Here is a 27937-nt window from a genome sequence, read left to right on the forward strand (position 1 = left end):
GAACCATTTCTAAGCAGCAGTCAGCAATATTACTTTTAAAAACGAGAATGATGAGCCTGGAGAGATGGCTCAGAGGTTACAAGCACTGACTGTTCTTCCAGAGGACCTGAGTTCAATTCCCAGCAAACATTCGGTGGTTCACAACAATCTATAATGAATGAGATCTGGCATACAGGCATACATGCAGATAGAACACTGTATACATAATAAATAAATTAATTAATTTAAAAAAGAGAGTGATGAAGGACTGATGCCCTCCGGGCGGCTCCATGCACAAAACTTCTGTTGTCCCTGATCACTTCCTTCCCGCCACCCTACTGACTCTCCAGGCTGGGCACTGTTCTTTTTCTTTTCAGACACAAACATCCATACATCCCATCAATAGCATCGTCCCTGCTGTCTCTACCACCTGTCAGTCACAGAAATGTCCTCCTGTCACTGTTGGCCCCAAACGTGCTTGGATATAGTACCAACCGAGGCCGAGTGAGGCAGGTCATGCTGTCAAACAGACTGGGGCTGAGGGCCCACAGAGCTCCTCCTAACAGGAAGTAGTTCCTCTTTCCTTAGCTGATCAGTCTAACCCCTCCACTCCTTCTTATCCACTTCCATTAAAGATTTAGAATCCCGAGCAAAGTTTAGAGAAGACACAATCTAAGCTCTGAAGATCCTAAGTAGTGAGTTCAAGGAACTGGCCACTGAATGCGAAGACAGCATGGGGACTGGCTAGACCCTGAGCTGTCTGGTACCGTGCAGTGGGTTACAGAATGCACATTCCCAGAGAGACTGAACCAGGAGGCACTGTGGTGCAATTGACTGAGTCTTGAGTTGGCAAGACAGGGCTCTCATCTCTTGTCTGCTATGAAATGGCCAAGAGGCCTTGGACAAAGCATTCTCTTCCTAAGGCCTGCCATCATTTCTTCATTCCCAAGTGGTAACAGATCAGTAATCCTCAACAGTTCTTCCTCCAGCGACGTTCGACACGGTCCCCTGGCTGTCTCATGGTCTTGCCAGAATTTGAGGGGATCTTATGGGGCAAAGCTGGGACTTCCAGTCCCCTTTCCTCTTTAAAGTCCATGTCTTCATTTGAAGAGCGTGACAGTACGAAGGAAGAGAACATGGGTGCTCTTTAACTCGAGCGTTTGCTGCTCCTCCACATAAACAGGTAGATTTGGAGCTGTGTGTTTGTGTGGGGATGTGTCTCAGTCAGCCTCCCCAAAACTGTTCAAACATTTGTCAAACAGAATTGAACTGAGTGACTAAAATGTCATGCCCTCTAGTCCTCTCTCGTCTTCTGACCTTTTTGTGTCCCCTCCCACCTTTTCCATAGTCCAAGAGGTTGGGCAGCAGGACAGGTGTTGTCTGGCTCAGACCAGAGAGCCAGAGCTTTAATCCACCTGCCTGTGAAACCCATCCAGCTCTGGGAGACGTGAGCCAAGCCTGGTGACAGAACCAAAGGTCAGCGTTCCTTCCTCCTTTAGCAATCCGCAGACCAGAAAGTCCCGCAGAGGGCCGAAGACAGATCCACTTACGCAGGGAGCACTGGAGTCTTTTTGTTTCTCTGCTGCTTATATTTTGGAAGCTCCAGCAGGAATGTGGCCTGAATTTAAACACAGGGAGGCGTAGCCGCTAACAGTGAGCACTTTTGTAGATTCATGCAGCCTCTTCTGCCTTCTCTCTCCTGTGGCCTTGAATGATCTGCTGTTTGCAGACAATCCCCTTGTTGTGCTGCAGAGAGCGGGCAGCGCCTGGCTCCCCCATTGTCTCTTATCTGGGCAAACAAAAGCAGGCTTCTTAGGACAGAGCTCTGTACAGATAAAAGGCTGATTAAAGCCCCCTTTGTGATACAATTTCGTAGGTCTGGCTTGGGCATTATATTTGATTAACCCCAGCCAGTTATTACATGGTGTTTGATAGCAATTACAGCTGTGCCCAGCGGCTGCTAGCTGGGTGGAGCCAGTCTTTGAACTCCTAGGGAACCACGGCCTGAGCTGGCCATCAGCAAATGGAAACTGATGAGTCTCTCTCTGGCCCCTGTATCCTTTCAGTGGCTCCCTCTTCCATCCTTTGTATCCTTCTTCCCAGGGAAGCATCCAGCAGTTCCTGTTAGTGTGTTCTTCCTGACAGACAAGAAGACATCCAGTGAACTTCATCCCACAGTGCATGCCAGCCAACAGCTCTTTCTTGGAGCAGCTGCCAAATAAAGAGAAACTTGGAACAGGTACAGTGGGGCTTAGATGCGTTATGCTCTCTTGGTGTCCTCAGCTCAGACTCTCTGCTTCCTATGATTAGGCCTAGTGGCTTCTCCTTGCGCCGGTTGGAGAGGTTAAAGAAACCAAATGAACCCCATTGAACGTCAAGTCTGCCTGTTACTTGTTCCTCTTTACTCCTCTCTCCTTAGTAACTGATACTGAGCCCATGACCATCCCATCTGCCTTGTACGACGTCCTGGGATGCCCGCCTTCTAAGAATAGACCCATAGCTAATGCTGCCTCTTTCTTGCTAATGCCCTCCCTTCCTCTCCAGTGACATGGACCATGCTCTGCCTATGTGTCTTCCTGAATTTCCAGTTACTCCCTGACCCCTGCTGCTTCCCCATCCATCTTTTTTTTCTTGCCCAGACCACCAGAGAACTGAAGAGCCTGGTCTATAACTTTCTACCCATCTACCTATCTAATGAGAGTGGTAGTCCCAGGTCCAGGTCTATACTACTCCCTATAGTCAATCTTTCCTTGGCCTTATTGTCACAAGTGTGCAGGACAAGGGCTCTGGCAAGAATCAGGAAGAGGAAGCCAACATCGATATCGGGAAAATCCATTCAATGGTCAATTGAGTGAAACACCCTGCATAATTCCACATGAACACCTCCCTCCCCCTCAGCATACTCTTGAAACTTCACCACACTGTGCACAGAGCCCCAGAGTACCCTGAGCTGCGGAAGCGCATTCAGGCACTCTGCCTGGCTAGGGTGCAATAGCACTTTTACATTTTTAATGTGTATTAACTCACGCTTATGTGCTTTACCAACTCAGTCACCTGTCGGGCTTCACACTTGGTTTTTTGAAGCAGAGACTCTCCCCAGGACTTGGGGTATCCTCAGTGAGACTTGGCTGACTGGCCGGTGGACACCAGGGATTCACCTGTTCTGCCTCCCTAACACTAGGATCACAAACATTGCCATACATGTCTTGTCTCATGGATTCTGGGGACCAAAGTCAAGTTCTCAAGTTCACATGCCAACTGCTTTACCAACTAAATTATCTCCCCAACTTTAAAAGAATTTTTTTGAGACAGTTTCATTTTGTAGCCCAGGATGGTCTTGAATGCATAAATTCTTCTTTCCCCAGCTTTCCAAATGCTGTAATTACAGGTACAAGTGACTACATCCATCTGTCTTAAGCATGTATTATGGTAGAAGAAAGCTGGCTGGCCTGTGGGTTATTATTTATATTCATTCAAACAATGCCCAAGGCACACAGAATGCTTTTTCTCCTATTAAAATCCCTGTATCCCATTACTTCACTGTTATAAAACACCACAATGGCAGGATTTTCCCGCCCTTTCTACATTATAACAAAATGTGAGTCAAGAGGCTAGAACTATTACTACTGCAGGATATATGTTAAGGTAAAACATGGATCAAGTGAGAACATAGAAACTAGAGAAAATGGTGTTGCAGGGCTGAGGAGATATATTACTGGGTAGAGTATTTGCTGTGCAAGCATGAGGACCTGAGTTCAAATCCCCAGCACCCACATGAAAAGTCAGATGTACCCTCAAGCATCTGTAACTGCAGCACAGGGGTACCAAGAGAGGTAAACTCCTGGGGTTTGCTGGCAGTCAGCCTAGCTCAAACGATGACCTCCAGATCAGTAGAGATCACGTCTCTAAAAGTAAGCTGGTGTAGAAGGAGCAGCGGGCTGCATTCCTGCCTGGCTCCCGCACGCCTAGCTTATGCCCTGAAATAATTACACGGAAATTTTATTCATTTAAACACTGCTTGGTCCATTAGTTTCAGCCTCTTATTGGCTAATTCTCACATCTTGCTTTAACCCATATTTAGTAATCTGTGTAGCACCACAAGGTGGTGGCTTACCAAGAAAGATCTTAACCTGCGTCTGTCTCAGAGAGGAGAGGCATGGCAACTGACTCACTTCCCTTCTTCCCAGCATTCTGTTCTGTCTACTCCACTCACCTAATTTTCTGTCCTGTCAAAGGGCCAAGGCAGTTTCTTTATTAACCAATGAAAGTAACACATAGACATATGAGCCTCCTGTATCAAGCTGGAAAGTGACTGAGGCAGACATTTCAATGCTGACCTCTGTACCTCACAGAATTTATACACATGAATATGCATATAACACACACATACACTCACACACAGCACAAGCAAAATGCCTGGGAGAAGAAAACAAAGAGTGTTGAGAGATACCTTTAGGAAAGAAAAAATTAATAACCAGGAAACACATCCAGTTTTTTATACAAATAAAGCCTGGCCAAGAACCCTCTAAGCTGTTGAGAAGTATGACTGTAGACTGGTCAGTAAGTTTGGATAAAAGGCAGGGCCATAGGTAAGAGAGAAACTAACTCAGTTTTCTCATTATATCTGGTTAGATGGGAGATGAACAAAGAATGATTTTTATGGATCACATATTTTGCTTTGTAGAGAGACTTTTTTATTTTTTGAAATGCTTAAGTATTGGTAGGGGGAATCAGGGTGAAGATGGAGCTCAAAGGCAAAGTATTTACCTCAAGTGAGCCAAGCTGTGGATTTGATCCCCACCAATGCAAAAACAGTTTGTGAGGAAGAGGGTAGAATAATGAGGGGACACTCAAGAGGAATTAAACCAGTAGTACTGAGCTGTTAACCACAGCATGAGTGGCCTGATTAGACCAGTAGTACTGAGTTATGTTAACCCCAGCATGAGAGTGGCCTGATTAGACCAGTAGTACTGAGTTATGTTAACCCCAGCATGAGAGTGGCCTGATTAGACCAGCAGTGCTGAGTTTTGTTAACCACAGCATGAGAGTGCTCTGAATTAGACCAGTAGTACCAAGTTATGTTAACCACAGCATGAGGTGTTTTGATTAAACCAGCAGTACTGAATTATGTTAACCACAGCATGAAAGTGTTCTGATTAGACCAGCACTACTGAGCTGTGTTAATCACAGCATGAGTGTTCTGAATTAGACCAGCACTACTAAGCTGTGTTAACCACAGCATGAGAGTGTTCTGAATTAGACCAGAAGTACTGAGTTATATTAACCACAGCATGAGAGTGTTTTGAATTAGACCAGTAATACTGAGCTGTGTTAACCATAGCATGAGCGTGTTCTGAATGCATTGAAAGTTCAAGTATTAAAATCCTATTGCTCAGTTAGGATGGAAGTAGGCCTCTGTGGATATAAAGTCTAAAGGAAGTTTGAGGAACCTTCTCATAAGAGGTGAACCAAAATGATCAGCATGATTCCTTCAGTGGAGATCCATGAATATATACAAGGTTCAGGGCACAAGAGAAGGGTGTCTGGTGTAGGAGGGTCTTCTTTCTATGTGTTGCCTTCATTGGTTAAATAAAGAGACTGCCTTGGCCTTTTGATAGGACAGCAGCTTAGATAGGCAGAGTAGACAGAACAGGATGCTGGGAAGGAAGCAGAGTCTAAGAGAGCCAGCCCACCATGAAGCTGTCAGGTCAGACATGCTGAATTTTTCCTGGTAAGCCATGAGCTCATGGTGACATACAGATTATTAGAAATGGGTTGAATCAAGATATGAGAGTTAACCAAAAAGAGGCTAGAACTAATGGGCCAGGCAGTAATTTAATTAATAGAGTTTGGTGTGGTTATTTTGGGTATTAACTAGCTGGGTGGTGGGGATGGGGCCCACCATACTACATTACAACAGGTGCCATGCTGGCAGGAAAACTAAACAGGAAGTTGAAATTGGACTACATAGGGAGTTATAGGCTATAAAAGAAAACATTCTTTCTCTCTCTTCCCCCGCCTCTATCTCTGTGTATATGTGCACATATGTCTATCTGTTTGTCTGTCTACACAAACACACACACTCAAGAGCATATGCACACACACAAATCCTCTACAAATATTTGGAAGTGTAGCCACGGTTATATAATGGTCATGTCTATGTACTGGAATTCCTCGCTCTAAGGAAACCATTTGAGCACATATTTCATTTAACACCAGTGTTTCTCAGCATGCAGAATGTTTAGGTTAGCAGTTTGCTCAGCGTTCAATTCAGTCCTCCAAATACAAGCTCACTGGTGACATTCTGCAGGGCTTCCCCAAAATACGGAAAGATCTGGACATGAAAAAGATGATAAGATTCATTTTCTATAATAATGAAAACTAGGGTTTTTTGTTTTGATTTTGTTTTGCTTTAGATTCATGAATTAGAGAATGGATGTTGGCTTTTCTAGAAACAAGAATCTGATTGGGAAGAACCTCTGGCAGCAGGAAGGTTGTGTCTATTGCATAGAAAATAATTTATAGTGGGAGCTGGACGTGTGGTTCAGCAGTTAAGAGCACTTGCTGCTCCTGCAGAGGACCCAGTTCTGCTTCCAGCACCCACATGGAGGCTCATAGCCACTTGTTGCTCAGTTCCAGAGGACCCAACACCCTCTTCTAACAATCATAGGCTCACACATGTACATTATATACATACATACACCCAATCACATACAATACACATAAAATAAAATTACTTTTGAAAAGAGCATATAACAAGAAAACATAAAGTCACTCTCTTTAGAAATATAAAGCCACTCCCATTATGTAGCATGATTAATTAAAACCTGCAGATATTGGGGTTTAACCTGAAGGTCAGAAAAGCAAACAGCATCCACTGGTTCTTACCCTCTACCTCAGTCTGAAATGGCTATCCTCCTCCAGGAATCTCAGAATGAGACTGTGTGTGAAAGCTGTCTCCTCTTATCTTATATTCCTCTCTAGTGCTGGGATTAAAGTCATGCACTACTGCTCAGTTTCTTTGGCAAACTAGTGTGGTTACTGGGATTAAAGGTGTGTGTCACCACTGCCTGGTCTGAAAGGCTGACTAGGGGGTCTGTTTTACTCTCTGATCTTCAGGCAAGCTTTATTTATTAATATACAAATGAAATATCACTCACCGTTATTTTGTTTTATATAAAAATAGCTATGGGGCTGGGAAAGAAGAAGAAAACAAATGAAATTGTCTTAAAAAGAGAAATCCTAAAAGAAAGGCATTTACCCTGTGGGACATTTCAATCCTCTTCATTGAGGACAGTCCAGGAGAAAATGGAGTTTGTTAGGCCCACAACTAAGGAGTAGTATCCTCAGCCTGGGCAGGTCTGAAACCAATACTACATTTAGAGTAGGAATGGGGGTAGGGCTTGGCAGGCTGTAGGTGAAGAAGCCCACAACAGAAGGATGCTCTCTGTAACTGAGAGGCAATGGACAGCAAGTGGGTCCCTGTGCCCTAGGGAGCCAGTACAGAGGTGCAGAGTTGGAAGCAATTGGAACTCATGAGCTGTCACAGGCTGGGGGCTCCCAGGACAGCTGATGTCTACTAGCCTGGATGCATTTTGATGTGCTACCTCTGAAACTGTCACCTTGTATCTGTACCCTAGTTTGGAAAGAGCAATGAAGGTCTGTGGCTGAGGACCCTCCAAATATTGATTTGATGACCAAGGGTCAAAGTCAGAAGAACGATCTAACGATCTATTTTTTGAGATCAGAATATATATCTGCTCTTTTTGATATATCAAATGCATACATATTTTAGGAAGATGGACTTTTAAATAACTAGCTATACAAAGGTCACCCTGCCCTTCCAGCTGCACAAGAATGACTCATTCTTCGGATTGTTTGAAGCTCGGTGTTTTCCTCAATGTTTCTGGTGAAGCCTGAGGGCAAAGTCACAGTCAGCTCTAGTTTTTATTTCCTGCTTTTGCAGAACTGTTTGAGGATCACCTTGCCACTCTGACTCTATGTGACATGCTTGGAATCAGGTCCCCTTGAGCTCACCACTGCTGAGTCATCCAAAGCCCCTTTGCACACAATAGGCTTTATTGATGACTGGTGTGTCAAGAGGGTGACATTGCACCGATAACTGTCAGTTATGATTTTTATATTTTTAGACATCCTTTACTGCTCCACAAGCATGCGCAGACTTCTGTGCAGATTAGAGTGAGCAGATTAGTGAGGGAAGAAATGGAAGTCGGGTTTATAGGCAGAAGCCCTCCCCAGACCTTTGAGATCACTGAGGATTCTATGGAGCCCGAATTCAAACCTAGAGCCAGTCATAGTAATGAATACATGAAAGCTTAGTTCTTGGAAGCTGAGGCTTCCAAGACAAGACAAGAAGACAAGAAGTTTAAGGCCAGCTTGGACTACATGACACCTTATAACAAAAAAATAAAATTGGAAATCAAACTTGGCCTTCTGTGTCATGAAGGAGAATGTAACACATATTATTTATATGTTTATTTATATCTGTCAGCTTTATCTTTGTCTTTACTGTTTGATATCACAAGTAGACTTCTCTGTTAGGCAGGGTTTTGCCACCATGGCAGAGTGTCTGAGATGAAGGTAAAGGAGGAAGGACATACCTGGCTCACAGTTACAGAGTTTCAGTACGAGGCTGACTGGCCCATTGATGCTGGCCTGAAGTGAGGCAACCTATCAGGACAGAGGAGTATTCCGTGCAGGAGGCTGTTCACCACAGGGCAGCCATGAAGCAGAGAACCAAGCCAGAGAAGAGGGGTGTGGGGTGAGACAAGACTTCACAGGCAGCCCCAGGGATCCAGGTCTTTCAGTCAGGCTTTGCCCTCTAATTTCTACCAGCCCCCAAGAGCACTATTAGATTATTAATCCACCAAAGGCTTGGCCCATTAATTAGGTAAGAGTGCTCAAAAGCCAATCACTTCCGCAAAGCCTGTCAACTGGCAACAAGGCCTTTAACATAGGAGCCTTGGCAGAGAACAGTTCACTCATAGACCAAAACACCCTCCTTTGTCATGTTAGCCAGCCACATTCTCTCCCATGCCTCTGCTTCTCCCCTTCCCCCTTCCTCATTCTGCTGGGGCTCAAACCAAGGGCTTTGCCAGTGCACACTCCATGTGCTACCATGCAGCACCACCCCAGCTCTCAAGCAGTCTAGTGCACACTCCATATGCTACCATGGAGCACCACCCCAGCTCTCAAACAGTCTAGTGCACACTCCATGTGCTACCATGCAGCACTACCCCAGCTCTCAAGCAGTCTTTCCTTTTAGCATCCTTTATGGGGAGGGTGCAGCACTTGGGGAGGTTGGTCCTCTCCTACCACCTTGTGATTCTAGGATCAAACTCATGCAGTTAGGCTCAGCAGCAAGCGCCCCTGCCTGCTGGATCTCACCAGCCCCTCAGAGAGTTTTCTAAAGAAAAAAAAAAACAATCTTGATCCATCACTAAGAAGAGGTTCACATTGTTGCCTTGAATGTTCTCTGTTAGACTTATTTTTCAGCACACAGATGAGCAGCTGGGATGGTCTGCTGTTCAACCCTAGGATGAACAAGAGTCTCATGTACCCCTCAAACTTCCGCCTCAATTCTAGTGTCAACCAGGAAGAGCCTGGCATCTCACTGGCCCCCTGAAGTTTAGCTGTATGGAAGATGGTTGGCCTTCTGCCAAGCCAGGCTGGAGCAGACTGTCTTTGGTCTAAGGGCTGAGCTTCCCTACAGTAAGAAATGCTAAGAATGGAACTCTCAAGGCAAACCCTGCAAGAAAGACACAACGGAGCCGATGAGCTTCATGCCAGCATGGATGCCTGTTAGTTTGGCTGGAAAAGAGACTCTGCAGCTGGTCACGAGGGCCTTTCCCAGTGTTTCTCTCAGCCATCTGCCTCTCTCCAGAAAGGTCCAAGTGGGTGTGTGGGGAAGGCCTAATGTGGGATCCACACGCCGCTTTAGATGCAGCTGCTCTTGGCTTGGTCATGCCTGAGTTTGCACCCAGGACCCTTAAAAGCTCTGTGCATTATGGTAATTAGCCATCTGGTTTTGGCCTTCCAGGCTGATCACTAAAGGAAGACAGGAAGCCCGGTGTCGATAGCAGAAACTGAGGTGGTGCCCTTGCTTCCCCCTAGTCCTTCATGGTATAGCAAAACCTCTAAGCCTCAGAGTCTAACTGTCACAGCCCTGAGCATGCCTCCCAGCTTTCCTACCAACCACCTACAGAGACTGTGCAGATTGTGCGCATGCCTTTGGTCTCTTGGTAGAGACTAAATCACCATGTGTTCGAGAAATGCCTTTGCCTTTGGGGACTAAGTAACTAGACAGAGCATAATGACATTTTCCCTCTTATTGGTTATTACCAAGATTCTAAGATGGCTCTTACGTGTGTCTCCACGCATTAGCATTAAAAGGAACTGATAATAATAGGAAGCATTTGCATTGTACAGCTGTTCTCTAATAGAGCTATCCCAGCGAGTATGCAGTTACGTATTCATGCACTGCCAAGATCTATAAATATCTCCTGGAAGAAACTGTCATATATAAACAAAATTCTAAAGACAGAAGCTTCATTTTGCTTGTTTGATCAATTCTTTTGTGGTACTAAAGATTGATCCAAGGCATGCACATGCTAAACAAATGTTTGCCACTTAGCTACACCCCCAACACTGGGACCTTGATTTTAAATACATGGGTGTGTGCTATGGGATAATGTTCTTGTACACTGTAAAGGTCTGTCACTCGTTTGGTTTAATAAAGCACTGATTGGCCAGTAGCCAGGCAGGAAGCATAGGCAGGGCAACCAGACTAGGAGTATTCTGGGAAGAGGAAAAGCAGAGAGTCTGTCACCAGTCAGATGCAGAGGAATCAGGATGAGAATGATGCACTGAGAAAAGGTACCACATAACACACACGTTAACCATGAGAAGATTATGCTCACTGTGCCAAGAAAGGTGGGCTGACTCCAGCCCTCAAAAGCATCCACTTGACTTGGCTGTGAGCTTTGTTAAATCCTCCGTGTAGGACAGGAAATACGTATGTGGTGTGGTAGGAACACCCAGGCATAGCAGGAGACGGGGCAGCGAGGAAAACATTGGGTGGTGGGCATAGTAAGAACATAACAGTAAGGGCAAAGCCAGAGGGTGTAAGAGGACACGGGGGGGAATGGAGAAGACCCTGGATGCCTGGGAAGAGCAGAGAAGCATGGGGGCATTCCCTAGAGTCCTAGAGTCTGATCTTGATGAATACATAAATAACAACAGGGATAGAATAGTGGGGGCTTGGATGCAGCTCAATGGTAACGTAATTTCTAAGCATGCATGAGGCCCTAGGTTTAATTCTTGGCATCACATACACACCAGGACATTTAGAACCAGCACCCACCCTCCAAGGCATGGAAATCCAATGTGTAGGGGATTGTCTGGAGCCCAGGGTAGTAGAGATGGAGCCAGAGGAGGATTCTGACAGAATGGCCACCACATGAAGAAGAGCTTTCTCCTGTGGCTAGAGATCAAGCCAGGGTGGTTGTGGGTACAGGTGGGGATGGGGTTGTTAAGCAGGAAAATTATAAAATCAGACTTAGGTTTGAAAGAGGTCAGTTTGGAAGCCAAGGTAAGGGTTGTGGCAGAGGCAATGCCAACAGTCATGAAGATCAGGAAATGAGTGTTTTCTAGAGCCAGGTGGGGGCAGTGTTAAGACATTGGTCCGAAGGTGAAGGAAGTTTCTGGAGAGATTGGCTGCACAGAAATGATATGGTCTTAGAAGACAGAAAACACAGGAGGATGAGTAGCTCTGAATGACAGAGGCCTGTTCTGTATGTCTTGCTGCAAGGTGGCTGCAAGACATCAAGGAAGGAAGTTACACACCCAGGCGCAGCCACCACCCCAGCTATTTGGAGGTGTAAGGAGAGCACAACCAGAAAATGCCAGCAAGCTACCACGTGACCTGGCCTGGGCTCCTCAGACCACGCCCTGCTCTGTTCACTGCTTGCTTGTTTGTCTGTCAGTTCTAATCCACAGGCCTCCTGCTGGCTTGAGCTAGCTAAGCATGTACTACTCAGAGAGAGGACCCGAGTTTGGTTCTTAGCACCCACATAAGGCAACTCACAGATGACCCCAGTTCGAGGGGTATCTGGCACTTTCTTTTGGTCTCCATAGGCAGCACCCTTGGGTGCACACACACAAATACACACACATGCATAATTAAAATTAAATCTTTTTAAAAGTGGCTATCATTGCTAAAGAAAATAAAAAATAGTTGAGTTGGCCGGTAGTGCTGTATGCCTTTAATCCCAGCACTTGGGAGGCAGAGATAGATGGATCTCTGTTCAAGGTCAGCCTGGTCTACAGAGCGGGTTCCAGGACAGGTTCAAAACTACAGAGAAAGCCTCTCTCAAAAAACAAACAACAAAAAAAAAATAGTTGAAGAATCAATGTTTGCAAGTACATTCTCTTCTGCCACATAAGTATACTTTTTGTTGTTTGTTTGAGACAGGGTCTCTTGATTTTGTGTAGCTCTGGCTAGCCTGGAATTCACTATGTATACCAGACTGGTTTCAAACACAAAGAGATCAACCTGCCTTCAAAAAATTTTGTTTCATTTTCTCTATTGTTATTTTATATGTATGATGGTTTTTCCTGCATCTATGCCTGAGCATTGCTTGCTTGGTATCTGCAGAGGCCAAACGAAGGCACCAGAATCCCTGGAACTTGAGTTACAGATGATTGTGAGCAACTGTGTGGGTGCTGGGAATCAAACCCAGGTCCTCTGGAAGAGAAGCCAGTGCCCTTAACCAGTGAGTCATCTCTCCAGCCCAAGTAAGTATGCTTTTAACTGAGCTCTGACTTACATGCAGTGAAACATCCAGATACTAAGTGTACCATTCATTCTGTTTCTAGAAATTCCTATTCAGGCAGAGCACCCTCCCAGGAAACACCTTCCTAGACAGAACTCCTCCCAAACCAAAGTCTGTTCTGATTTCTATCAATGAAACTAGTTTCTCCTATTCTGGAATCTCAAACAAATTGGTTCATCCAGTATGTCAACGTATGGCTTTCCTTCCCTGAGCATAATGAATTTGGGATCTGTTATGTGGCTGCGTGTTGTGTGGTTATATTTTTCTTTTCACTCATTAGTAGTGTGCCAAGGACTTTTCAGACTGTGAAAAGCTCATTCTGTTAGAACTGTGGATTTATCAGTTGTTGCCTCTCCCATGGTGTCTTTGCCTAAGGCTCAGGTAACTCATTTTTACTTCTTTTCACACCATGAAGCTTCTGTAAGACTATCATTTACTTCGTGATTGATTTCCATTGTATCTGTGCTATATCATCATACATACATACATACATACATACACCTATGTGAAATAAATATGTACACACACACACACAAACACACACATATATGTGAGAGAGAGAACCCAATTAGGCATTTCTAAAATAAAAGAATCTAGAATAGGAACTACAACACTGATCCATAAAAACCGAAAGCTTTGTGTGACTCAATTATAGATTACAGTTAAAAATATAAGTAGGGGCTGAAGAGATAGCTCAGAGGTTAAGAGCACTGGCTGCTCTTCTAGAGGACCCAGGTTCCATTCCTAGCACCCACAAGGAGGTTCACTCCGATTCCAAGGGAACTAATGCCCTCTTTTGACCTCCATGGACACTCACACACATGGTACAGACATGCAAGCAGGTAAAATTAATATAAAATTTTTAAAGGGAAAAAATAAAATTTTATATAAAGAGTTAAGAGTTAGAGACTTGCCCCTTTCCATAATGCATTTTTTTATTGATATGCATACCCACTTGCACATAGGCCTAGAAGGCAAATAGGGGGTTTTCCCTAAAAGAGTACTAGAGGACCTTACTGAACATGCATCCAAACTCATATCATAGTAGCCATTCTGTTCTTCATAACAGATACCCTGGGAATATGCTTGAACAGGAATTGCCCATACTTGATTTGATTGGGGGAACTTACGCCATTGTTCAGAAATAGGAGTATATGTAGCTTGATGTGGGGGAGGGGCTGAGGTACCATCATATTGAGCTTTGAAAATGTTCTTTACAGCCACCCCCATCACTTAACCCCCACCATCACTTCCACCAAAAAATCTAACTCAGTACCATACATTACATTTAGTGTTGTGTGTAGCAAGACTTTAAGGGAAAAAATCTAGTCTCTATACAATCCCATATAGCATTTGAACTTCTCTTTTCTCTGCTGTTGTCCCCGTAACATCTTCTGCAGGTTATCAGAATGACCTTAGACGTTGCAATCACTAACCATGCTTTAAGATAAAGCTAAAAACTCAACCAGATATTATTTTGATATCTAAATAAGATGTGGCTCCATCAGATAGGGAACCCAGGAAAAGAATTCCTTGAGGTCCCCAGCCCTTTGAATATCTATATAAACAAAGAATGGAAAACTCTAACAGACTTCCCTGGGTAAATTAGGATCAACCAACAAGTAATTTGATTGCACCCTTCTAGAATTTCTGTAGCAGTGATTCTCAACCCTATCAATGCTAAGACCCTTTAATATAGTTCTTCATCTTGTGATGACCCAACCATAAAATTGTTTCATTGCTACTTCATAACTGTAATCCTGCTACTGCTATGAACAGTAATGTAGATATCTGATTGCAGGGTGCCTGATGTCGACTCCTGTGAAAGGGTTGTTTAGTCCCCACAGGGGTCACAACAACCCACAGGTGGAGAACGACTGTCCTAGAAGGTTCCAAAAGAGTCCCTATTGCAGATGGAGACAGGTAAAAGCCTTCCTGGGGTCCACAAGCTACAGCTCTCAAATCGCTGAAAACATCTCTAGTTCACAAACAACTCTGCCAACATGCACACAGAGAGCAAGACCAGCATGCACACGGAGCCCACATACACACACAGAGCAAGACCAACATGCACACAGAGCCCACATACACATGGAGAGAAAGACCAGCACTGCTCAGGGTGAAGCAGTTGTTTCTTTAGTCAGTGAGGACTAGAATAGTCTGATAATTATGTATGGATAAATATGTCAAGTAAAGAAGCAGGAGCAGAAGCCAGGAGCAAATACACTGGCAGATCAGGATTGAGCTAGCAACCAGATCCAGAGTCAGCAATCTTCACCAGAACAAGTCCAACTGCAAGCCAGGGACATCTGCAGGAGGGGATTCAGATCAAGATTTACAGAAACAGGGAAAAGCCAGCAATCTAGGCCAAAGTAGTCCTGAGACATCAAACTTCAAGGGAGCAGAGCATAGCACAAGACTGTTGATCTGTCTCCAGGAACATGGAGTAACCATGCGGTAACTAGAACTGTGACACTGACTGTACCATGAGTAACAACCATCTGAGCTTTGGATTCACTGGCACCTAGAAGATTATTCAACAGAATCTCAGACAGCCCCAACCACACCTATTAGAGGAAAAGATGAGTAGAAAAGGTAAGATCACATGCTAAACTACAAAGAGAAACACAACACCAGTAAAACCTAAAGACCCTACAACAGCAAGACCTGAACAACCAAATATGAATGAACCAGAAGAAAATGACCTAAAAAATAAGTTCAAGAGAATATTTGAAATTCTTAAAGATGAAATGAGAAATTCCTTTAAAGAAATGGAGAAAAAACACACAAAAAATTGGAAGACATCCTTCTTCTGCATACAAGAAACACATCTCAACCTCAAAGACAGACATTGTCTCAGAGTAAAGGGTTGGGGAAAATATACCAATCAAATAACCTAAGAAACAAGTGGGTATAGCTATCCTAATATCTAACAAAATAAATTTCAAGCTAAAATCAGTCAAAAGAGACAAAGAAGGTCATTTCATATTAGTCACAGGAAAAATATATCAAGAGGAAATCTCAATACTGAGCAGATTCAGTGCAATGCCATCAAAAATTCTTCATAGACCTCAAAAGAACGGTTCTCAACTTCATATGAAAAAGCAAAAAACCCAGGAGAGCCAAAACAATACTGTACAATAAAAGAACTTCTGGAGGCATCACAATCCCTGACTTCAGACTCTACTACAGAGCTACAGTACTGAAAACAGCCTGGTATTGGCATAAGAACAAACAGGAGGACCAATGGAACCAAATAGAAGACTCGTATATCAATCCACACGTCTTGGAACACCTGATCTTTGACAAAGAAGCAAAAAAAAAATATATATACCAAATGGAAAAAAGAAAGCATATTTAACAAGTGGTGCTGGCATAACTGGATATCAACATGTAGAAGAATGAAAATAGACCCATATCTATCACCATACCCAAAACTCAATCCAAATGCATCAAAGACCTCAACATAAAGCCAGCCACAATGAACCTTATAGAAGAGAAAGTGGGAAGTACACTTGAATGCATTGGCACAGGGAACCACTTCCTAAATATAACCCCAGCAGCACAGACACTGAGAGAAACAATTAATAAATGGGACCTCCTGAAACTGAAAAGCTTCTGTAAAGCAAAGGACATGGTCAACAAGACAAAATGACAGCCTACAGAATGGGAAAAGATCTTTACTACCCCCACATCAGACAGAGGTCTGATCTCCAAAATATACAAAGAACTCAAGAAACTGGACACCAAAAACCACATAATTCAATTAAAAAAATGGAGTACAGACCTAAACAGAGAACTCTCAAGAGAGGAAATGTTCAACATCCTTAGTCATCAGAGAAACGCAAATCAAAACAACTCTGAGATTCCATCTTAAACCTGTAAAAATGGCCAAGATCAAAAACACTGATGACAACTTATGCTGGAGAGGTTGTGGGGAAAAGGGAACACTTCTGCATTGCTGGTGGGAATGCAAGCTGGTACAACCCCTTTTGATGTCAGTGTGGTGATTTCTCAGAAAATTAGGAAACAACCTTCCTCAAGACCTAGTAATACCACTTTTGGGTATATATCTAAAGGATACTCAATCATGCCACAAGGACATGTGCTCAACTATGTTCATAGCAGCTTTGTTTGTCATAGTCAGAACCTGGAAACAACCTAAATGCCCCTCAACCAAAGAATGGATAAGGAAAATGTGGTACATTTACACAATGGAATACTACACAGCAGAAAAAAAAATAATGACATCTTGAATTTTGCAGGAAAATGGATGGAGCTAGAAAACATTATTTTGAATGAGGTAACCAAGACACAGAAAGACAACTATCACATGTACTCACTCATAGTTGGTTTTAAACACAAAGGAAAGAAAGCCAGCCTACAAACTACAATCCCAGAGAACTTAGACAACAAAGGGGACACTAAGAGAGACTTACATAAATCTAATCTACATGGGAAGTAGAAAGTAGAAAAAGACAAGATCTCCTGAGTATAGGAGCATAGGGACCTTGGGGGAGGGTTGAAGTGGGGAGGGGAGAAACAGGGAGGGGAACAGAGAAAAATGTAAAGCTCAATAAATATCAATAATAATAAAAAAGTCAAATAAATATATTGGAAATAATCTGTACATTTGGCAGTTGTGTTCAAGAATTTGAGTCTTTGGAGTATTTCAAATGTTAATCATATAGACCTAATTTTAAAAATGTAATGGAGGTGGTTTAGATTTTATACTGTTTGTTCACAATATTAGAATAGTCAGAGGAAGATAAAGTTCCCTATTTTTAGGAGCTTAATTTTTATTAGATTTATAAGACTTAAGATCTTTGGTACTATTTATTAAAGAATATCATCTCTTGAGATAGAATCCATTAAAAAGTATAAATGCATCTAAAATATTTAAATGGATTAACTTACAAAGCCTGTAATTAATATAAAACATATTCAAAGGCCATTTTGGCAATCAAAGGCCCGTTCACAGAGATTATTAGCAATTCACTAGAGAACTGCATAAGTTGTTATAATCTGTAAACAGAATTTAAAAGTTTAATGACTAGTTTTTTATTTTGTTACTTTAACAACTTAAATATTAACTTTCAAAAATAAGATTCTAATGTTCTCAGTGTTCAAACAGCTGCCCTCAGAGGCGCCAGTGGTAAGCAATTGTTACTTCACAAACAGAAGCTTCACATGGTGGTTCTAGGGTTCAGCTTGAGCAATGTTTTGCTCAGCAATGACAGGATCTGCCTTTAGGCTATTTCTCCTCATTTCTGAAGAGGGGCTTCAGATACTCTTTGTGATGAATTTTTTCCCCCAGAGGGGAAAGCTGAGATCTCAGTTCTCAGGTTTTTTTTTTTATTTCAACAGCAGGTTGAACACCATGCTGGGAAAATGAGATCTGTACCTAAGATATAGAGTGGATAAACTGCCAAACATTCAGTCAGCGTTCCTGGGTCAGCTCCAAAGCAAACAAGACACACCAAGGTCTGGAAGTTTGTGTAGTAGGTCTACCAAGAAACTGGGAATCACCAGTCATCACCACGACCTTCCTTCCTATCTCAGACTGCAGCATGATGACCTTAAGGAAATCAGGAACACAGATTCAAGAACCGCATTCTGCCTTTTCTGTGGGGTCATCAGTGGCTGCAATGACATCAGGGCTGGCATCCTTTTGTTGTACACATTAGATCAGACATTCTGGAAACCATTAAGTTTCACCATCCTCCTGTGAAAAAATACAGATGTGTCCTTGACCCCATATTAATACAGGGTCAGGCCCTTTCCATAATCCAGTGCAAGGGTCTTTCCACCTTGCTTTAGCAAAAGTTATCTTGGTGCATCATGCCAAAATCTTTATAAGATAGATTGCTCACAGCATTCATATTCAAGATGTTTAGATTAAAAAGGGCTTGATTTAAGGCATTATGTAGCAACCGAGGGTATAATTCCCCTGATTTTATCTTATGAAGATGTGTTTTCAAGGAGTCGTGGGCATGCTCCACAATTCCTTGTCCTTGAGGGTTATAAAGAAATGTCTGTTTTATGTTCAATATTCCATTGGAAAGAAAATTGCTGAAATGCTTTACTAACATGCCCAGACCCATTGCCTGTTTTTATAATTTTAGGAATTCCCACATAGGAAAAGCACTTTAAGCATGTGCTTAGTAGTTTCTCCAGTTTGTGCAGAGGCCATTAAGAAACCTGAATATGTATCAATCGTCACATGCACATATCTTAATTTGCCAAACTCTGCAATATGAGTAATCCAAATTGTTTAGTTGTGTGAATTGCAGCAACCAGTCAGCTGGGAAAAGGTTAGTAATCTGGCCTTCAAATTGAGCAAATTCAATTGCCCAAGAATCACTATTTTGAAATAATCAATCTGTTGCTTAGCATGAGGAACATTGACCATATTAGGTTCTCTGCCAAAATTTTGCCTAGATTCCATCTGGCTTTTTTGTACTAAACAAGCTACTGCTTCAAGATAAGGGTTTAATACCTTGACTGGCAAAACAGGAAGGTGTATCCATATAAGAGGATTGTTCTGCCATAGTACCAATGTGGGAGTAAGTTTTGTAGGCAATATACATGCTTGCCAAGGTTGACATAATTAATTGACATAATTAATATGTCAATACTTGTCTGGTAGTTTCTGTAAGCTTTTTGGTGGAATTCAGATTATTACTTCCCTAAATAGTCTCACTGAGGGACTCATGATCCTCTGAAAGCAGCAATAAACAGGACCATAACTATTGGATATTGTATTTAAAGTTTAGGCTGGGCGGTGGTGGCGCACGCCTTTAATCCCAGCACTCGGGAGGCAGAGGCAGGTGGATCTCTGTGAGTTCGAGACCAGCCTGGTCTACAAGAGCTAGTTCCAGGACAGGCTCCAAAGCCACAGAGAAACCCTGTCTCAAAAAACCAAAAAAAAAAAAAAAAAAAAAAAAAGTTTGTAAGATATCTTTCTAATCCAAGTTGCTAATCTGCCTAGCTAATTCACATTTTCACAGACACCTGTCTGGGCAGGGCAGAGCTGTGCTGCCACCCCATCTGTCTGCTAGGCTAAGGCAACTGGCTATGTTTTTTGAAGCTTGCCTGGCCATCACGGACCTGGGACCAGGTGGGCAGTCCCTCATTGCTGTTGTGCCTGGGTGGGGTACAGGCCACGGTCAGCGGTCACGCCACAGACTGGAACCAGATGGTCAATTTTTAGCTGTAGCTCAGGTTCCCAGGTGCCTGCCATTGCAGCATCTCTGAGACCACTGCGTTTACAAGCTTAGGTGGTTTATAGCCATGCCATTTTTACTATCCCTTCTTTTTTATTTTAAATCTTGTAATTATACAATTAGAAGAATTCCTGTATCAGGCCACACGACTTCAACCCATTTTCTGTTGACCAGCTCTGGGCACTGGCTGTGGGAGGCATAACCCTCCAAACTTTTCTGTCCCCTGCCTTTTCTGGCTCTCTGGCACTGTGTGGGACAGATTCAGTCGGCTGGCTATAGCATGCACACACGGTGGCCACAATCTCAGTGGTAATACAGACCATTGCTGGGGAACAGGCCCTCAGCTCCCTCCAGCTCCTCTGGCTATCAAAATATATGCAAGCAACTGTACAGAGAGTTGAATACTATTTCCTTGCCCCGTATTTACAACTAATTACCATTTTACTCCTGATTTTTATCACCACCTTTCCACATTAATCATCTATATGTATTCGATCAATAACCTTTTACTTTTACAGCTGTGGTGTCTCATTCATGTGTGATGTCCATCACGTGCACCCCTGGACCACTGGTCACACTTCTGGACACCATATATCGTAAACCCACTTTTTAGGGGTTTGCCGTGGTTCAGCCACAGTAGGTTCGTACATTCCAGGGTAGGGGTGTGAGGATTAGAAATGTTAGGTAGGAGGAACAGAGATAAGAAAGAAACACAGAGACATAAGACAGAACTAGGAGGGCAACTCAGCAGATACTGAATGCTGAGTTCTGAGTTAGCCTGTGTTTATTTTTCATATACTTCTATACCCCAATACAAGAGGGGGGAAGAAGTCAGAAGACTGCTTTAACATGACACAAAAGGACAACTAGAACAGTTACTTGCTTCAGTACTTCAGACATCAAGCCATTAATTCCTGAGTAAAGCACTTGACCGTGGGGCGGGGGGATAGCTCTCTCTCCTGCCCATGCTGCTATATGGCTGATGAGAGGTGAGACCAGCTCTCCCAAGCTCACATTCTTGGGCTCTCTCAGCTGTGCCTTGACAACAGGGTCCACTGTACTGCCCAGACAAGGTGCAGGGCCCACTTTCTGGAGTCTCTAGGTACTTCTTAGCTGTTAGGTCTCAAACCTGAGACATGTCAAAGCAGCCACTGGTACCAGGTTATTCCAGCATCTCCCTGTCTCTACTATAGGCACCCCAGCCTCCTAGCCTCCTAGCAAGTGACCACCCCCCCCCAAGGACTTCCAACTGCCAAGTTCTACCCACGTAACATTCTAGTTGGACTCAGCCCTCCCGCTTAACCCTACAGAGTTAAAATTCCAATCTCTGTTCATGAAATCCCACGAATCCCTACCCTGGAAATCTTCACCCTTGGAAGCTCCGCTCCCAAGAAACTCTATGTAAGCCCTGTGTCCTATTCAGTTCTGCTGTTCCTCACTGGAGCAGAGGCAGCCACCCTCTTGGTTTTTCCCCTCCCAATAAATCTCTTGTGTGAGGTTTGCTGTGCAGTGTGTTTGTGGGTATTCCTTGGCTCCTGGCTGCTAGGATACTTTTCTATCTAAGCTGCAATGCTTACATTTACCTGTTACAGGACCCTTCTATCTGGCATACCCTGCCCCTACCCTGAGCTTCTCCAGCCCAGGAGCTGGAGTGACCTTTCCTATATGAACCAGCCATTTTGGTTAAGCCAGTCTCATAGCCCAGACTGTCCCTCTTGGTTGACAGCTGCTCCCCACCCCTAAACACATGGCCCACCTCAGTCTGGTCATGCTCACTCTTGGACTCTCCCAGATGTCCCTGCCTCTGGCTATGCTTTCCCTTTTATCTACAATAAACTTTCTCCTCACCATTCCTAGGAGCGATCATGTCCTTCCTTTCTTCTTTCTTCTTTTATTCAGTAGCCAGTAGAATTCCCGTTGGTTTCAACAGTCCTCAGCCTTTGGAAATTGTTTTATTTCCACCTTCCTTTGTCTTTTAGCTTGCCAAGGCAGTCATGTTTTATTTTCATTACGTCTCAATGAGAAAAGGTTGAGCTGGACCTTGCCTGGTTTTCGAGTGTATTTCCCTTTCAGGTGTGGCTTTAGTAATAGCAATCACATGCTTTTACTGTTTCTTTTGCCTCTGTCTACCACTTCCCTCCCTCAGGCACATTATTACCTGGTTATGTTAATGCTTCCCTGGGTGAAGAGCTTCTCTCGACAGAATCCAGTCGCACACAGGTGTGCATGTCTGTCCTAGGCTGCGGCAAGGTCTGTTGGGTGCAGGTGGCTCAGTTAAAGCTGATGAACCAGGAACTTGATACAGTCCCATTCCACACAGGTGTGCATGTCTGTCATAGGCTGTGACGAGGACTCAGCCAGAGCTGATGAATCAGGAGCTTGGTGCTAGAGCCTGGCACTAAGTCTCCTCCATGTGATGGCTCTAGGGGTGTTCCTCCACATTTCTGAGAATCTCCCTTCTCCCTGCTTCTCAGTGCGGAAGCAGAACACTTTTCCACATTAAACCTACGTTCCAATTATTTTTAGTATATCATTTATTTTTATTTTATAGGCATTGGTGTTTTGCCTGCATGTATGTCTGTGTGAGGGTGTCAGAAGCCCAGGAACTGGAGCTACAGACAGGTGTGAGCTGCCATGTGGATGCTGGGAACTGAACCTGGGTCCTCTGGAAGAGCAGCCAGTGGTTTTAGTCACTGAGACATCTCTCCAGCCTATATTCCAATCTTAATTTCCCCACTTTAGCCAACTGATGGGTGATTCGCTTCTCTGTGGCTTCAGGGGGTGAGCTGCCCCTTGGGTACCAGTGAAACAACAAAGTAGAAGGCAAATCCTTAGTCACAGGTGGAGACTGAGTCATGTGGGCAGTGATTCCTCTCATCCCATCTTTCTGCACTGGAGATGGTGCAGCAGTCAGGAGCACTTGCTGCTCTTGAGAGGACCAGAGTTTGGTTCCCATTACCAATGGTGGATGGCTCACGGTCACCTGTAGCTCTAGCTCCAAGGAGAGCTAACACTTCTGGCTTACATGGGTACTTGCACAGATACACACTCAGGCGTAGAATTAAAGAACATAAGAAGAATAACTTTTAAAATTGGTAGGAAGTAGGAACTAAAGGAAAATAAACAGGGTGACAATTCTTGTGGTAAAGAGATCGGTCAGAGGGTAGGCTCTGGGTTTGAATACCGGTTCCCCACTGAAGCTGTTTAATGAGGAAAAAGGAGGGATCGGTGTCTCCAAGGCTTGGTTCCTCAGTTTCTCGTTAGTAAAATGTGGATTTGCTCATTTGTATGATTGGTTTTTCCTTCTGGGTTCTTTTTACTTTTTAAAATCATTCTCTCTCTCTCTCTCTCTCTCTCTCTCTCTCTCTCTCTCTCTCTCGTGTGTGTGTGTGTGTGTGTGTGTGTGTGTGTGTGTGTGTGTAAAAGAAAGGAAGGGGGAAGGGAAAGAGGAGCATTTTTGTTTCTGTGATAAAACACCATGACTAAGCACCTTACAGAAGAAAGCGTTTACTTGGACTTAAGGTTCCAGAGTTAGAGTCTGTGATGATAGGGCGGAGGCCAGGCAGCAACGGGAGCAGAAGCTGAGGGCTCAGAGGGAATGGCCCAAGGTTACACCGCCTAAACCTCGTCAAACAGTGCTACCACCCGGGACCAAGCATTCAAACGCCTGATCCTATGTGGGACATTCTCATTCACACCATCACAGTCTGTCTGTGTAATTGAAGAGACATATGGCAGTAGTCAGTTCTCTCATCCCACAGTGTGGGGCTTAGGGGCTGAACTCATGTTTCCAGGCTTGGTGACCTGCAGAGCCATCTTGCTGGCCCACTTCTATAGTTCTGAAAGACAGTGATCTACAATGACAAACGACTTGTAAAGAGCCTAGAAGACTACTTGGCGTCATTTTATGAGAACCCCCAATTGCTAGCATTACATTGTTATAATGATAAAAGCAGAAAACAGCAATCTGTTTTAGGGTTTCTATTGGTGTGAAGGAACACCATGAACATAGCCACTCTTATTAATAAATCATTTAACTGGGGTGGCTCTCTTACAGTTCAGAGACTTAATCCATCATCACCATGGCAGATAGCAAGGCGGCATGCAGGCGGGCAGACATGGCACTGGAGCTGAGAGTCCTTACATCTTGATCTAAAGGCAACAGGAAGTGAGCTGAAGCACTGGGCATGGCTTAAGCATATATGAGTCTTCTAAGCCCGCCTCCACAGCAACACACTTCCTCCAACAAGAACACACCTACTTCAAAAAGCCCACACCTCCTAACAGTGCCATTCTCTTTGGGAGCCATTTTCTTTTTTTCTTTTTTTTTAAGATTTATTTATTTATTATGTATACAACATTCTGCCTCCATATATGCCCACCTGCTAGAAGAGGGCACCAGATCTCATTACAGATGGTTGTGAGCCACCATGTGGTTGCTGGGAATTGAACTCAGGACCTTTGGAAGAGCAGGTGGTGCTCTTAACCACTGAGCCATCTCTCCAGCCCCCTGGGAGCCATTTTTTAAACCACCACACAGCCATTGGTCCTGAAAGGAAGGTGATTGATGCACCATTCCCTCCAATGAGCTTCATTAGAATGAAAAGGCTTCAAGGCCATGATGGAACCCCGATGTAGAAAGGTATCAAAGAGAAACAATTCACTATATAGAGTGTAAACTTGATGGAACCTTAAAGACAAGAGGATGCTTCCATTTAAAACCTGAAGGGAGACTTCAATGAGGTGGGGGAGGGAGGGAAGAGAGAGAGAGAGAGAGAGAGAGAGAGAGAGAGAGAGAGAGAGAGAGACTCCTCATGGGAGATAATGGTGCTGGTGATAGAGACAGACAGCTTCTTCAGGGCACTCCAGAGCAACCGCCACCCTGGGAGTTTCTAGACCAATCCCCCAAACCAAGAATTTTGACTTTTTGCAACTTTATAGGGATGACAGGAAGTTTCACATCACGTGATCCAGTTCTGCATAGCCTATGTCCCAGACAGCATGGAGGAGACTGGTGTCAAAAAATCAAAGCTGTCAGCTCACAACATGAACTGCTTTATGACTCTCAGTCCCGAGAGAGGGGCATGGAGGCATGGCCTGGTTCAGACTGTGGGATCTACCTAAAGATGTACACATCCTTGTTCTAATATACTACAACCTAGTGGGCCAGGAAAGAGATGTCACCATGATGGAAGTCAGTCCAGACAATTTAGGATTCTTGCAAGCCAAGTTATCCAACAGTGTAGTCATAAGCTGAGGCTCAAATCCTGTCTTGACATTTCAAAAGCTGTGCCCTGATAATGACTCTAGGAGTGTGAGGATATGGTGTCTGAGGCGCACTCTGTATTTTCTTCCCAGTTTCCCCAACAAATTCATAAAGTGAAAGCAAACAAGCATCTTACATCCACATAGCGAAGGATTTAAAACTTTCAAACCTAGATCTATGGTGTCTATAGATCCACTTCAGCTTCTGGGAGCCTCCGGTTTGGGCCCCTTTCCTTGACAGGAACACTCCTATTACACAAACATCCAGCAGCAAATTCTTTCTCCAAGCGAGGGATTCCAGACCTGGTCAGACCTGGGCTTCATGGTCACAGCGTCTGCACAGAAGACATCACCCTCCTAGTCCACGGGTGGTTAGCAGCTCCTTGCCTCCTCCTGAGGAGTGACATCCATTTAGGACTCGGTTCCTTTTCAGATTTTGTCCTAGAGTCACAGGCTGAGCAAGTCTTTGGCTTTACAGGTAATGACAGGTGGGGAGAATGGCTCTCTTCCCTTCCTCCCTCTCTTTCTTCCTTCCCTCTCTTCCTTTCTTTCCTCCTTCCTTCTTCTTCTCTTTCCCTTCCTTCCCTTTCCACTTCCTTTCTTTTCTCCTTCTTTCCTAGCTTCTTTTCTTCTCTTCCTTCCTTCCTTTTTCTTTCTCTCTAGTTTTTCCTTCCTGTCTTCTTTTCTTCCTTCTTTCCTTCTCTTCCTTTCTTCCTTCCTTCTTTCCTCCCTTCCCTCCCTCCTTCCTCCTATTCCATGTGTTTCGAAGCTGCTTTTACTCAACCAAGGGTCTCCTTATCCCTGGGGCCCACAGTGACTGAAGCAGAGCCTGGCGTCACTCTTCTTTCTGTGTCTGTCTGCTTGCCTTGCCTCCGACTCCTGCTTGCCTCTGCACACACATGGCTGTCATCAGAGTGTCTGCCACCTAACCTAGCCAGTTTCATTCCCCTCATTGTGTTAAACCTGTGGTGATCTTGGTTTTCAGATCAACAGAGCCTGAAGGAACAGACTCTCCACCACCAGGTGGGGCAATTATCCATGAGGGTGAGGCTACATGCTGGGGAAGCCAAAGTCCCTGGGGATTAGCTTGTTCGCACCAGCAATAAGAACTTCTTAGGCCCACCTTGCAGAGCCAAATGGAGAGAATGATGGGTGAGACTGTAGAACAGGATCCCCGAGGGATATGGATCCTTGCTCTGCTTCAGTTCTACTTAAACCTAAAACACAACCAGACTCGGTGTCATGCCTACAGCCTCAACCATTAGAGGCCAGAAGGATCATCCCAAAGTTAGAGGCCAGCATGGTCTGCACAATGAATTCCAGGCCAGGTAGGACTATGTAGGGAGACTCTAACCCAAAGCCAGAGAAATAGGTGGAGAAAGGATGCAAGAGGCAAGGGGAGAAGTTCTGTGAAATGCCACACTCTGGACATGACAGCATTGCATTCAGGAACTCAGAAACCCTGAATAGCTATGGTTAGCTCCACAGACCTGCACAAGATAGGGCGGTCAGTAAGTAGTCCATTATGGTAGGGGAGGCTTAGAAGGCTCTGCCCCTCCGGGACAAGAAGCTATTGACAGTTTTACAGTTGCCGAAGAAGGGTAACATTTCTTCAGTGTTAAGTTGCCTATCCATGGACTGGGAATGGCTCAGCAGGTAATGGCAATTACCACCAAGCCTGACATACTGAGTTTGATCTCTGAGACCCACAAAGTGGAAGGAGAGAGCCAACTCCTGAAGGACCTTTGACCCCCCCCACACACATACACACACACACACATACACGCACACACACACCCATATATGCATATGGACACATACACAGACATATGCACACACATTCACATGTACACATACACACTTAGACATAGACTCACATAGATGCATACACACAAATAAACATAAAGAATTGCTTGTTCATGCTCCATAAAATATTGCCCCATACCCATGCTCACACAAGCAGCCCTAATTAAACCCAGTCACAACAAGACAAACAAAAATGACCCATGAAAATATGGGGGAATATCATAGAAAGGGCAGAAAGATTTAAAAGACTCAGAGAACCAGGGTGTCTACTGTGACACTGTATCTTCTGTGTATGAGAGGGAAGCTGCACCCGTGAAATAGCAATAGTATGGTGACCTAAACAAGACCTTCATAATGACACCAGCTGACATGCCAAAATGAATAGGGGAAATCTCACAGGGACCCATCCTAGATAAAAAAAAAAAACTACAATTAATGAAGTGGGGAAGGAGGAAGGGAGGGAGGGAAGGAGGGAAGGAGAGAGGGAGGGAGGGAAGGAGGGAGGGAGGGAGGGAGGAAGGGAGGGAGGGAGGGAGGGAGGGAGGGCTCTCCATGGAAGGTTATATTTCCCTGCTTCCTTTGCAAACTATGGAAACCATTTGCACCCATCTCCACCGCTATCATAAACCACGTTCCATCTTCTTAGACATTTTGGCCATCTACACACATTGCTGACAAGATGCCCCCTCGCTGTGAATAAACATGGTCCTGCCTAAGGTCAGACCAAGCCTCTGTTTCTCATCACCTTCACTCTCCCTACAACTGCTTTGTAATAACCTAACCCTGTCCATTCCCAAGAGGTAACTG

At 44.2% G+C, this 27937-nt stretch overlaps 1 long non-coding RNA gene across 1 annotated transcript; it reads left to right on the top strand.

Moving 5' to 3' along the window:
- The first annotated feature begins 1508 nt into the window (after positions 1 to 1508).
- LOC119808326 lies at positions 1509 to 12788 on the top strand. The gene is made up of 3 exons (XR_005284420.1): positions 1509 to 1632; positions 2083 to 2218; positions 12656 to 12788. It is a non-coding gene; the product is annotated as an uncharacterized LOC119808326 (long non-coding RNA).
- The last annotated feature ends 15149 nt before the right edge of the window (positions 12789 to 27937 follow it).

This window comes from Arvicola amphibius, chromosome 2, assembly GCF_903992535.2.
Source record: "Arvicola amphibius chromosome 2, mArvAmp1.2, whole genome shotgun sequence".
In the NCBI taxonomy this organism is placed as follows: domain Eukaryota; kingdom Metazoa; phylum Chordata; class Mammalia; order Rodentia; family Cricetidae; genus Arvicola; species Arvicola amphibius.